Consider the following 12486-nt stretch of genomic DNA (forward strand, 5'->3'; position numbering starts at 1 on the left):
CAAAAAGATTACAATCACAAAAGGCCGACTGTTCCTTATAATATAAATTTCCCGGTAACAAATTTTCCCCAATTAGATGTGTGTCAGTTCATCTTGTTATGGTCTTGCTTGCTTTTTATTTTTACCTTTAGGAGAAGATGCCTTTCTGGTTTGCTCCCCTGTCTCCAGATAGCTACCTTCCATGCAAACCAGTATTTCTGTGCCTTAATTATCCCTGGCAACATGCCAAGACATAAATTACTCCTGTAAGCAAGGTCTCTGTGACACATTCCTAACAGAGTTTGTATCCCTTTGACACGAAATACTTTTCAAAAAGGATTTCTTAGCCTAATATTAACTCAGGTTCAAGAAATAATGCAACTTATGTCAGTATTTTTTTTTCAAAACCTGAATAGACAAATGATTGGAACCAAAGAATTTACAACAAAAGCCATCTAAGCAACATCCACAACCCCAGGTGTTGGATGTCTGACACTCTTTCTGGACCAGTCCAAATGCCAATTTGAAATTAGTTACCAAACTTTAAATTGCTAAGTGTAAACATATCATCTGGGGAGTTTTAAACATTTATCTATGCCAGAGTCCCACCCCAGAGCAATTCAGTGAGAGTCCCTGGGCAGGGGGTTGCAGGCATCCATTGACCAATCTTCTCTCTATCTCTCTCCCTCTACCTATCTCTATTTTAATTTTCTCTCCGCCCCTTTGAACAAGTGGTCGTCTTTTCCCATGTATATCCTCACTCCACAATTAGACTGTAAATTTCCTTTTTAGAGTCTCGACACCAATCCCAGAGTCCAGAATAGTCAGACCCTCAATAAAAGTGAGGATGATGAGTAGTCTCGGAATTATTTCACAAGTCTTATCCACCTCAAATGTATACAAAAAGTGGCTCTTTTGGTCCTTGGGGTTGAATAGCACTGTTGCATGGTTACAACTGAGCTCAACCGGAAGTGGACATTCTAAAGTTGGATGGTGATGTCCCACTATCTGCACCACTGGCCCCCTCTGCTGGCACTTTTTCCGATTGTCCATAGAAAAAGCAAGTCACAAGCAAAACAACACTTGGCCCTTCAAGGTGTGGCCAGCTTCAAAGTGTCCTCGGTAGGAAGACATCACACCTGGGTCTTAGAGGAAAATAAATCAGGCTTTGAAACATGAGCTGCCAGATGAAAAGAAAAGTTATGGTTTTACTGAGTCCTTGAGAGGGGCCAGAGGCATAAGAAGTAAACTGAGGGAGCCCTGTGAAGGCCTTCCTTTCTCTACACCTCTCTATTTGAAAAATCCCCAAATAATTGGAAACAAAACAGTATACCACCAAATAGCAAATGGTTCAACAGAGATCCAGTTAAAAAAAGGAAGTTAGAAAATATTTTAAACCAATTGAAAAATGGCTACATGATATGTTAACATTTATATTGCAGGTAATGCAATGATTAGAGGGAAATTTGCTTTAAATATTTATATTAAAAAGAAAGCTCTAACATAAATATTCTACCTAAAGAATTTATGTTAAGAACTCAAAAAAAACATTAAAACTGAAGTAAGCAGAACTAAGAAAACAATAATTTCTTTTTGAGACAGAGTCTCACTCTGCCGCTCAGGCTGGAGGGTGGTGATGTCATCATAGCTCACTGTAGCCTTGAATTCTTTGGCTCAAGCAATCCTCTTGCCTTAGCCTTTGAAGTAGCTGGTATTATAGGCACATGCCATCCCACCAGGCTAATTTTTAAAAATTTTTTGTAGTGATGGGAGTCTTACATTGTTGCCCAGGCTGGTCTTGAACTCCTGGCTTCAAGCCAACCTCCCATTTCAGCCTCTGAAAGTGCTGGGATCACAGGCATGAGCCACTGTGCCTAGCCAAAAACAATAAATATTAATATAAAAGTCAAGGAAATAAAACAGTTAATTGAAAAGGAAATAGTTAATTGAAAAGATCAGTAAAAATGCTAAGCCTCTAGCTACAGTGATCAAGAAAAGAGACACAGGGAAAATAGACACACGTTACCAATAGCAGGAGTGCAAAGTGATATCACACAGAGTCCTGTAAAAGGCTTAATAAGGAAGCATTAGGAAAAACTTGACACCTATATTTAACAATGTGGATGAAATGGAAAAGCTCCTTGAGAGACACATGTCTTGGTCCATTTGTACTGCTATAACAAAATATCTGAGACTAGGTAACTGTTAAAAGAACAGAAATTTCTCATGGTTCTGAAGGCTGGGAAGTCCAAGATCAAAGCACCAGCTAACTGGCAAGGGCTCCTCTCTGCTTCCAAGATGCAGCCTTAGCCACGGTGTTCTCCGGAGGGCAGGAATGCTGTGTCCTCACGCAGTAGAAAGCAGAAGGGCAAAAAGAGCCAAATGCTGCATGAAGCTACTTTTTAACAGCCTTTATCCCATTTATAAGAGAGAGGCCCTCAAGGCCTAATCACCTCTTAAAGGCCTCACTTCTTAATACTATCACATTAGCAGGGGGTGGAGCCAAGATGGCCAAACACGAACAGCTCCAGTCTATAGCTCCCAGCATGAGCAATGCAGAAGACAGGTGATTTCTGCAGAAGACGGGTGATTTCCAACTGAGGTACGGGGTTCATCTCACTGGGGAGTGCTGGACAGTGAGCGCAGGACAGTGGGCGCAGCACACCATGCATGAGCTGAAGCAGGGAGTGGCATCACCTCACCCGGGAAGTGCAAGGGGTCAGGGAATTCCCTTTCCTAGTCAAATAAAGGGGTGACAGACGGCACCTGGAAAATCGGGTCACTCCTACCCTAATACTGTGCTTTTCCAACGGGCTTATCAAGCAGCACACCAGGAGATTATATCCCACACCTGGCTCAGAGGGTCCTATGCCCATGGAGTCTCGCTCATTGCTAGCACAGCAGTCTGACATCAAACTGGAGGGTGGCAGCGAGGCTGGGGGAGGGTCGCCTGGCATTGCTCAGGTTTGAGTAGGTAAACAAAGCTGCCAGGAAGCTCGAACTGGGCGGAGCCCACCACAGGTCAAGGAGGCCTGCCTTTCTCTGTAGGCTCCACCTCTGGGGGCAGGGCACAGACAAACTAAAGATACCAATAACCTCTGCAGACTTAAATGTCCCCAAGCCAGGAGTTCAAGACCAGCCTGGGCAACAATGTAAGACTCCCATCACTACAAAAAATTTTTAAAAATTAGCCTGGTGGGATGGCATGTGCCTATAATACCAGCTACTTCAAAGGCTAAGGCAAGAGGATTGCTTGAGCCAAAGAATTCAAGGTTACAGTGAGCCTAACTGGGATGCACCCGCCAGTAGGGGCAGACTGACACCACATGGCTGGGTACTCCTCTGAGACAAAACTTCCAGAGGAATGATCAGGCAGCAGCATTTTCAGTTCACCAATATCTGCTTTTCTGCAGCCTCTGCTGCTGATACCTAGGCAAACAGGGTCTGGAGTGGACCTCCAATAAACTCCAACAGACCTGCAGCTGAGGGTCCTGATTGTTAGAAGGAAAACTAAAAAACAGAGGAAATCCACACCAAAAACCCATCTGTACGTCACCATCATAAAAGACCAAAGGTGGATAAAACCACAAAGATGGGGAAAAAACAGAGCAGAAAAACTGGAAACTCTAAAAATCAGAGCACCTCTCCTCCTCCAAAGGAATGCAGCTCCTCACCAGCAATGGAACAAAGCTGGACGGAAAATGACTTTGATGAGAGAGAAAGGCTTCAGAAGATCAAACTACTCTGAGCTAAAGGAGGAAGTTCGAACCAATGGCAAAGAAGTTAAAGACTTCGAAAAAAAATTAGACAATGGATAACTATAATAACCCATGCAGAGAAGTCCTTAAAGGACCTGATGGAGCTGAAAACCACGGCACGAGAACTACGTGATGAATGCACAAGCTTCAGTAGCCGATGCACTCAACTGGAAGAAAGGGTATCAGCGATGGAAGATGAAATGAATGAAATGAAGCGTTAAGAGAAGTTTAGAGAAAAAGAATAAAAATAAATGAACAAAGCCTCCAAGAAATATGGGACTATGTGAAAAGACCAAACCTATGTCTAATGGGCGTACCTGAAAGTGACGGGGAGAATGGAACCAACTTGGAAAACACTCTGCAGGATATTATCAAGGAGAACTTCCCCAATCTAGCAAGGCAGACCAACATTCACATTCAGGAAATACAGAGAATGCCACAAAGATACTCCTCGAGAAGTGCAACTCCAAGACACATAATTGTCAGATTCACCAAAGTTGAAATGAAGGAAAAAATGTTAAGGGCAGCCAGAGAGAAAGGTCGGGTTACCCACAAAGGGAAGTCCATCAGACTAACAGCTGATCTCTCAGCAGAAACTCTACAAGCCAGAAGAGAGTTGGGGCCGATATTCAACATTCTTAAAAAAAAAGAATTTTCAACCCAGAATTTCATATCCAGCCAAACTAAGCTTCATAAGTGAAGGAGAAATAAAATACTTTACAGACAAGCAAATGCTGAGAGATTTTGTCACCACCAGGCCTGCTCTAAAAGAGCTCCTGAAGGAAGCACTAAACATGGAAAGGAACAACTGGTATCAGCCACTGCAAAAACATGCCAAATTGTAAAGACCATCGAGGCTAGGAAGAAACTGCATCAACTAACGAGCAAAATAACCAGCTAACATCATAATGTCAGGATCAAATTCACACATAACAGTATTAACGTTAAATGTAAATGGGCTAAATGCTCCAATTAAAAGGCACAGACTGGAAAATTGGATAAAGAGTCAAGACCCATCAGTGTGCTGTATTCAGGAAACCCATCTCATGTGCAGAGACACACACAGACTCAAAATAAAGGGATGGAGGAAGATCTACCAAGCAAATGGAAAACAAAAAAAGGCAGGGGTTGCAATCCTGGTCTCTGATAAAGCAGACTTTAAAACAACAAAGATCAAAAGAGACAAAGGCCATTACATAATGGTAAAGGAATCAATTCAACAAGAAGAACTAACTAGCCTATATATATATGCACCCAATACAGGAGCACCCAGATTCATAAAGCAAGTCCTTAGCGACCTACGAAGAGACTTAGACTCCCACACAATAATAATAGCAGACTTTAACACCTCACTGTCAACATCAGACAGATCAACGATACACAAAGTTAACAAAGATATCCAGGAACTGAACTCAGCTCTGCACCAAGCGGACCTAATAGACATCTACAGAACTCTCCACCCCAAATCAACAGAATATACATTCTTTTCAGCACCACACCATACCTATTCCAAAATTGACCAGATAGTTGGAAGTAAAACACTCCTCAGCAAACGTAAAGAACAGAAATCATAATAAACTGTCTCTCAGACCACAGTGCAATCAACCTAGAACTCAGGATTAAGAAACTCACTCAAAACCCCTCAACTACATGGAAACTGAACAACCTGCTCCTGAATGACTACTGGGTACAAAACGAAATGAAGGCAGAAATAAAGATGTTCTTTGGAACCAATGAGAACAAAGACACAATATACCAGAATCTCTGGGATACATTTAAAGCAGTGTGTAGAGGGAAATTCATAGCACTAAATGCCCACAAGAGAAAGCAGGAAAGATCTAAAATTGACACCCTAACATCACAATAAAAAGAACTAGAGAAGCAAGAGCAAACACATTCAAAAGCGAGCAGAAGGCAAGAAATAACTAAAATCAGAGCAGAACTGAAGGAAATAGAGACACAAAAAACCCTTCAAAAAAATCAATGAATCCAGGAGCTGGTTTTTTGAAAAGATCAACAAAATTGATAGACCACTAGCAAGACTAATGAAGAAAAGAGAGAAGAATCAAACAGACACAATAAAAAATGACAAAGGGGATATCACCACCGATCCCACAGAAATACAATCTACCATCAGAGAATACTACAAACACCTCTATGCAAATAAACTAGAAAATCTAGAAGAAATGGATAAATTCCTCGACAAATACACCCTCCCAAGACTAAACCAGGAAGAAGTTGAATCTCTGAATAGACAGTAACAGGCTCTGAAATTGTGGCAATAATCAATAGCTTACCAACCAAAAAGAGTCCAGGACCTGATGGATTCACAGCCGAATTCTACCAGAGGTACAAGGAGGAGCTGGTACCATTCCTTCTGAAACTATTCCAATCAATAGAAAAAGAGGGAATCCTCCCTAACACCTTTTATGAGGCTGGCATCGTCCTGATACCAAAGCCTGGTAGACACACAACCAAAAAAGAGAATTTCAGACCAATATCCTTGATGAACATTGATGCAAAAATCCTCAATAAAATACTGGCAAACCGAATCTATCAGCACATCAAAAAGCTTATCCACCATGATCAAGTGGGCTTCATCCCTGGGATGCAAGGCTGGTTCAACATACGCAATTCAATAAATGTAATCCAGCATATAAACAGAACCAAAGACAAAAACCACATGATTATCTCAGTAGATGCAGAAAGGGCCTTTGACAAAATTCAACAACCCTTCATGCTAAAAACTCTCAATAAATTCGGTATTGATGGGACGTATCTCAAAATAATAAGAGCTATCTATGACAAACCCACAGCCAATATCATACTGAATGGACAAAAACTGGAAGCATTCCCTTTGAAAACGGGCACAAGACAGGGATGCCCTCTCTCACCACTCCTATTCAACATAGTGCTGGAACTTCTGGCCAGGGCAATCAGGCAGGAGAAGGAAATAAAGGGTATTCAATTAGGAAAAGGGGAAGTCAAATTGTCCCTGTTTGCAGATGACATGATTGTGTATCTAGAAAACCCCATCGTCTCAGCCCAAAATCTCCTTAAGCTGATTAGCAACTTCAGCAAATTCTCACGATACAAAATCAATGTACAAAAATCACAAGCATTCTTGTACACCAATCACAGACAAACAGAGAGCCAAATCATGAGTGAACTCCCATTCACAATTGCTTCAAAGAGAATAAAATACCTAGGAATCCAACTTACAAGGGACGTGAAGGACCTCTTCAAGGAGAACTACAAACCACTGCTCAAGGAAATAAAAGAGGATACAAACAAATGGAAGGACATTCCATGCTCATGGGTTGGAAGAATCAATATCGTGAAAATGGCCATACTGCCCAAGGTAATTTATAGATTCAATGCCATCCCCATCAAGCTACCAATGACTTTCTTCACAGAATTGGAAAAAACTACTTTAAAGTTCATATAGAACCAAAAAAGAGCCCGCATCACCAAGTCAATCCTAAGCCAAAAGAACAAAGCTGGAGGCATCACACTACCTGACTTCAAACTATACCACAAGGCTACAAGGCTACAGTAACCAAAACAGCATGGTACTGGTACCACAACAGAGACATAGATCAATGGAACAGGACAGAGCCCTCAGAAATAATGTCACATATCTACAACTATCTGATCTTTGACAAACCTGACAAAAACAAGCAATGGGGAAAGGATTCCCTATTTAATAAATGGTGCTGGGAAAACTGGCTAGCCATATGTAGAAAGCTGAAACTGGATCCCTTCCTTACACCTTATACAAAAATTAATTCAAGATGGATTCAAGACTTACATGTTAGACCTAAAACCATTAAAATCCTACAAGAAAACCTAGGCAATACCATTCAGGACATAGGCGTGGGCAAGGACTTCATGTCTAAAACACCAAAAGCAATGGCAACAAAAGCCAAAATTGACAAATGGGATCTAATTAAACTAAAGAGCTTCTGCACAGTAAAAGAAACTACCATCAGAGTGAACAGGAAACCTACAGAATGGGAGAAAATTTTTGCAACCTACTCATCTGACAAAGGGCTAATATCCAGAATCTACAATGAACTCAAACAAATTTACAAGAAAAAAACAAACCACCCCATCAAAAAGTGGGCAAAGGACATGAACAGACACTTCTCAAAAGAAGACATTTATGCAGCCAAAAAACACATGAAAAAATGCTCATCATCACTGGCCATCAGAGAAATGTAAATCAAAACCACAGTGAGATACCATCTCACACCAGTTAGAATAGCCATCATTAAATAGTCAGGAAACAACAGGTGCTGGAGAGGATGTGGAGAAATAGGAACACTTTTACACTGTTGGTGGGACTGTAAACTAGTTCAACCATTGTGGAAGTCAGTGTGGCGATTCCTCAGGGATCTAGAACTAGAAATACCATTTGACTCAGCCATCCCATTACTGTGTATATACCCAAAGGACTATAAATCATGCTGCTATAAAGACACATGTATATGTATGTTTCTTGCAGCACTATTCACAATAGCAAAGACTTGCAACCAACCCAAATGTCCAACAACGATAGACTGGATTAAGAAAATGTGGCACATATACACCATGGAATACTATGCAGCCATAAAAAATGATGAGTTCATGTCCTTTGTAGGCACATGGATGAAAGTGGAAACCATCATTCTCAGTAAACTATCACAAGGACGAGAAACCAAACACCACATGTTCTCACTCATAGGTGGGAATTGAACAATGAGAACTCATGGACACAGGAAGGGGAACATCACACTCCAGGGACTGTTGTGGGGTGGGGGGAGGGGGGAGGGACAGCATTAGGAGATATACCTAATGCTAAATGACGAGTTAATGGGTGCAGCACACCAACACGGCACATGGATACATATGTAACAAACCTGCACATTGTGCACATGTACCCTAAAACCTAAAGTATAATAATAAAAAACAAAAAAATAAAAATAAAAATAAAAGAAATTAAGTTTCTAATTAAAAGCCTCCCCACAAAGAAAACTCTAGATCCAGCTGGTCTCACTGGTGAATGAAAAGAATACCAATTCTATTCAAACTCTTAGAAAACAGAGGAAGAAGGAACCATTTTCAACTTATTTTATGAGGTCTTCATTACCCCAATACCAAAACTAGACAAAGAAAGAACAGTACAGATCAGTATCTCTCATGCATAAAAATAATAGTAAGTTGACTCTAGCAATATATAGAAAATGGAGTTTATCTCAGGTATTAAAGGTTGGCTAACATTTGAAAATCAACGTAGTTCCCTATAACAGCATAAAAAATTATCGCCATAGACGTAGAAAAAAAATTGAAGATTCTGAAAACATTCCCATTGATGTTTAAAAAAACTCTTAGCAAACTAAGAGAAGACATCTTTAACCTAATAAATAAATAAATAAATGTGTAAAAAAATCCAGAGCTAACATCATACCTAATGGCAAAAGACTGAATGTTTTCATCTCCCGTTTAGGAACAAAGCAAGGATGCCCAGTCTTGTAACTTCTCTTCAACAAGGAACCGGAAATCCCAACCTAGTAATGAGGCAAGAAGAAGAAAAAAAAAAAGGCAGAAAGATTAAAAAGTAAAAAGCAAAACTCTCTTTGTTGCCAACTACATGACCATGTATGTAGGAAAATCCCAGGGAATCCAGAAAAAAGCTCTTAGAAGTAGTGAGGGTGACGCTGTCTCAGGTTGCAAAGTCAATACAGAAAAATCTTATATTTCTATGTATTCACAATGTCAGTTTAAGAAATCGAATTTTTTTTAAAATAGCACCCGAAAATATAAATTAGAGGTAAATCTAACAAAATATGTGTAAGACCTAAACATTGTTGAGAGAAACTAAAGAGGCATCATAAATGGAGAGACATACCATTTCCATGGATTGGAAGACTTAATATCCCTAACTAATCTACAGATATAATACAATTCCAGTCAAAATCCCACTAATTTTTAAGATCTCTCTGTGCTTCTTACTGGATCCTGCTTCTACTATGGGAACTTCTCAGTCAACTGAAACTCCTCTTCTCAAACCCCTGCTGACTAGATACTCTACCCACCTACCTACCTACCTTCCTTCCTCTCTTTCTTTTCTTTCTTTTCTTTTGACACAGGGTCTCACTCTGTCACCCAGGATAGAGTGCAGTGGCACAATCACGGCTCACTAAAGCCTTGACCTCCTGGGTTCAAGCAATCCTCCCACCTCAGTCTCCTCAGTAGCTGGGACCACAGGTGTGTGACCACACCCAGCTAATAATTTTTTTAAAAAAATTTTAGAGATGGGGTTTTATGATGTTGCCCAGACTGGTCTCAAACTCCTGGGCTAAAGTGATCCACCCACCTCAGCCTCCAAAAGTGCTGGGATGACAGGCGTGAACCTCCATTTCCTTTCTTTTTGGCATGATTTTTGCAAAGAATATTGTGGAACTTCGTTGGCTTCTTCATGAAACGTTAGATCTCCCCAAACTTGCCCCTCTAAGACCTCTTCTTTCCATTTACTTCTACTTTTCCTTCCTCCTTGTGCCACCTTTGATCTGTCATCCAGTTGCCTTGAATCCTTGATACATCTCCTTCAAGCCTTGACTTCCTACATTTGGTGGTCAGTGAATAGAAAATTACTGCGAGAAAATGTCAGGGGTATGCTGGATTCTGGTTTCTATGGCCAAACTTTAGTTGAGCTTCTGAACCTTCTCCAAGGCTCATGTGTGTGCTTCCTTATAAAAAAAAAAAAAATCCTATAGTGAATTACTATTTTATGTTATAAAATCCTGTAGTAAGTTTTATGCTGCTTCATTATCCTTTTATTGTTTTTTTTTTTTTTTAAGTGATGTGGTCTCTTGCTATGTTGCCTAGGCTGGTCCCAAAATTACTGGGCTCAAGCAATGCTCTCCCACTTCAGCCTCCCAAGTAGCTGGGACTACAAGCGTGCTTCACTGTACCTGGCTTTACTATCTATTTTGAATCTTCTGTGTCTCATCTAACTGACACAGACTCTCCTCCTGGTCAGGGCTCTCCTACAAAGTGTTAATTTTGGTGGGGATAAACTGGATATAGGTCAGCTGAGAGCCACAAGAATGACTGCTAGTATAAACAAGTTTGCTCTTAGAGAGACCCTTGGCCACAGGTGGAATACTTAGGCATTAAGCCATCTGCCAGAATAAGTAGGTATCCCATGAAAGGCAGACTGTGAACTTCCACCACCCCCTCCCCACTGGAGACCCATCAGGGTAGGGCTAGAATTTATATCTAGAGAAACCTCAAGATGAAATTAGAGGAAAACGCAACAAATCCAGTTTTAACAAGAACGCTGGTAGGTCAGTTTAGCAAGAACTGCCACCCTTGTTATCTGATCACATTCCTCACCCTCCATCCTTCTGTCCACCCCTGCCAGACCTTTTCCCTCCAACTCCAGCCTGGTGATCACTGGAACTTTAGGCCACTGCCCTCCATAGAGGACTCTTGCTAGACTGCAGGTCTGCTAAAAAACCTGAGGCTGGCCGGGCGTGGTGGCTCAAGCCTGTAATCCCAGCACCTCGGGAGGCCAAGGCGGGCGGATCACGAGGTCAGGAGATCAAGACCACGGTGAAACCTCATCTCTACTAAAAATACAAAAAATTAGCCGGGCACGGTGACACGTGCCTGTATTCCCAGCTACTCGAGAGGCTGAGGCAGGAGAATGGCGTGAACCTGGGAGGCGGAGCTTGCAGTGAGCTGAGATGGCGCCACTGCACTCTGGCCTGGGCGACAGAGGCAGACTCTGTCTCAAAAAATAAAAATACAAAAAGAACCTGAGGCTGAAAAGAGGAGAAATGGTTACTGGGAAAGAGAAATGGTTACTGGGAAACAGAAATGGATGTTTTGTCCACTCATTTGGACTTTGGAGACATTTAGACAACTGCTAAATGTCTCCTCAGTCACTAGCCTAAAATTTAGTCCACAGCCTCTATAAGAAAAACCTCTGAAAATAGGCAAATATGCTCCCAAATTCCTTTTTTGGAAGAAAAAAAAAAAACCCTTGCATTATTTTTCTGTGCCTTTGAGATGATTCCCTATCCTGTCTTCTCTAAAACCTGGAAACTATCATTTGGAAATACAGACTTCAGGGAAATGACAGTCATGTTTTTTAAAGGAACTATTTGGGAATTGGGCAAATAAAAATCTCAAGTTTTTTCCACAAACGTTGGCAAAAAAGCTTTAGCTATGTAAGCAGGTAAACTTAACTTGTCCCATCTTTGTCAGAAACACAATTCGGATAAAAATATAAATTAGAAATAAATCAATGAGTTTTATTACTATGTTTTACTGGCTTGTGACTAAATGTTAGAATGAAAGCTGTATTTGTAAGTTTATGTATGTATATTTGTATATCATGTATATTTAATATTTTTCCACCTCCAGATAGTGTTACTAAATTAATTTATAAAACCCTTCAAGGAGCTCTATTCAAACTGGCTTAGAGATAAATGAGTGCTCAGATAAATTAGGCATTCCTAAAACTCTCAGACATAAAGACTCTCGCCCAAATTTTTTTTAAAAATCACATGACTTGGCTAAGTCTTTGGTAAATAAAGCTAGCTTTTAAATTATTGGTAAAATAAAAATAGGAATGTCTTCAGAATTGTAAGTGTGAAATATAATTCAGATACACATTCTTCCCTGAGTTTGCTGGCCAAGCAGGTTTGTGTTGTCCCTGCTTGACGTTTAAAAACATAAAACTAAAAACCCAACCTAA

This window comes from Symphalangus syndactylus, chromosome 1, assembly GCF_028878055.3.
Source record: "Symphalangus syndactylus isolate Jambi chromosome 1, NHGRI_mSymSyn1-v2.1_pri, whole genome shotgun sequence".
Taxonomy (NCBI): Eukaryota; Metazoa; Chordata; class Mammalia; order Primates; family Hylobatidae; genus Symphalangus; species Symphalangus syndactylus.